Source organism: Marmota marmota, unplaced genomic scaffold (assembly GCF_001458135.2).
Source record: "Marmota marmota marmota unplaced genomic scaffold, marMar, whole genome shotgun sequence".
Lineage (NCBI taxonomy): Eukaryota > Metazoa > Chordata > Mammalia > Rodentia > Sciuridae > Marmota > Marmota marmota.
Window position 1 is genome coordinate 80,039,104 of NW_026000026.1, and position 2,022 is coordinate 80,041,125.

The 2,022-nt window shown below is 50.3% G+C and overlaps 1 protein-coding gene across 1 annotated transcript in view; it reads left to right on the top strand.

Moving 5' to 3' along the window:
• LOC107142580 overlaps positions 1–1,702 on the top strand; it is a 44,399-nt gene extending 42,697 nt beyond the window's left edge. The window contains exon 6 of the transcript XR_007350631.1: positions 1,336–1,702. The gene's annotated coding sequence lies outside the window, so the exon portion shown is untranslated. The remainder of the gene's footprint in view (positions 1–1,335) is intronic.
• Positions 1,703–2,022: the final 320 nt, after the last annotated feature.

Below are 2,022 nucleotides of genomic sequence, written 5' to 3' on the forward strand. Positions count from 1 at the left end.
TTTTTTTTTTTTTTTTGGTACTGGGATTGAACCCAAGGACCACTGAGCTACATCCCCAGCCCTTTTTATTTTTTAAGACAGGGTCTCACTAACTTGTTTGGGCCTTGCTAAATTGTTAAGGTTGGCCTTTAACTTGTGATTCTCCTGCCTCCGTTTCCAAGCCACTGGGATTACAGGTGTGCACCACTGTGCCCAGATACACCAAGCTCTTAACACCATCTTTAAAAATTAGTTGAATAGCACATGCCTATAATCCCAATAGCTTTGGAGACTGTGGCAGGAGGATTTCAACTTTGAGGCCTCCTCAGCAATTTAGTGAGACCTTGAGCAAGTTAGTGAGGTCCTATCCTTGTTGTTGTTGTTGTTTAATTTTTATTTTTTTTTGTGGTGTTAAGAATCAAACCCAGTGCCTCACACATGCTAGGCAAGCACTTTACCACTGAGCAACCCCAGCCCACAAGATCTTTTTTTAAAATAAAAAGGGCTGAGGATGTAATTCAATGACAAAGTACCCCTGGGTTCAATCCCTGGTACCCCCACACACACCAAAAAAAAAGTTAAGTAAGAGTTCTCAAGAACATGCTCAGGCGTGACTTACCCAGCCCAGTCTTTTTTTTGGTTTTTTTGCAGGAAAGAGTGTTCTGAACAGGTGAGAGCAGTGAGGGATAGGGTGGGGCCTACAAAAGCATAAATCTGACCTCTGTCAGTGATTGGCCCTTTGCTGTTGACCTGGGGAATCTCTTGCCTCTAGTACCTTACCTCCTAAAGGTGTGAGATAAAGGGTACGGAGGCCTTAACCCCTAAACACCCTCCATTCCCAATGATCATGCAATGAACACCTCTTGTCATTTGAATTAGGAAAGAGAACCCAGTTTTATCACTGGACATGAATAATCTCTTCATTTACATGTGGGGAGTCCGAGAACCAGAGACGCAAAGGGTCCCACTGGGAGTCCAGGATGAATTAAGAACAGGGCCCAGATGTCCTGGAGTTCAGCTCTTCCCACACACCCCATCTAGGAAACAAGCCAGAACTCAGGAAAAAAAGACTACAGGAACCCGGCCTTCCTGGTACCCAGAAGGCCCTTGCCTGGCATCCTTTGGGCAGCCAAGAAGCTATCCAGAGCCCAGAGCCCACAGGTCCCCAGCAGGGGGATGCACTTGAACGACAGGGCCCTGGCCTCCTAGAGAAGAGTGCTCTCTCCAGGATGTCATTGGGACCAGGGCTGGAGCTGAGAGGGGGGCAGGCCTCCTCTGAGGTGGTGGAGGGAGAGACTGCCCTCCCCTTTTCCTGGAGACTCCTGGCCTCATCAGCCTCTGCTTCCCCTCCTACAGGTTCCAAGCAGTTTCACTCAGGGCCGCGATCTCACCGCTCCTAACCCTGCCTCTCAGCTGCAAATGGAGACCAGACACAAGCCTGAAGCCACCAGGACCTTCTGCCTGTTAGGGACTTGAGGGCTGAGGAGCTGATGGAGGCAACTTGTTCGCTCCCTCAGAGACCAACCTATCAGGGGGACTCCAATGGGGCCAAAGGTCTCCCTGGGGGGCACTGGGGTGGTGTTGACAAGGCCTTGGGTTCTTTCCCCAGCACTGCAAAAAATAAAACGCAAAAGTGAATGGAAGCTGGGATAATGGTGCAAGCCTGTAATCCCAGCAGCTCAGGAGGCTGAGGCTCAGCAACTTAATGAGGCCCTAAGCAACTCAGTAAGACCCTAACTCTAAATAAAATTAAAAAGGGGCTGGGGATGTGGGGATGTGGCTCAGTGGTTAAGTGCCCTTAGGCTCAATAACCTGGTACCAAAAAGAAAAAAAAAAATGGGAAGACTGAGACCAAGTGAGGGCAGATCAAGTTCACCAGCTAGCGAGGGCCAGCGTGAGCCCAGGCTCGTGGCATGGAGTCCTGCTCTCTGGTCACCGAGTCTGTGCTCCCTCCACCAGCGCTACCCTTTCCTGCTGTTCCACACTGTGGCCCTGGCAAAAGGCAGGGTCCCCCCCTCCAGCAGAGGTCCATTCAGGACTGTG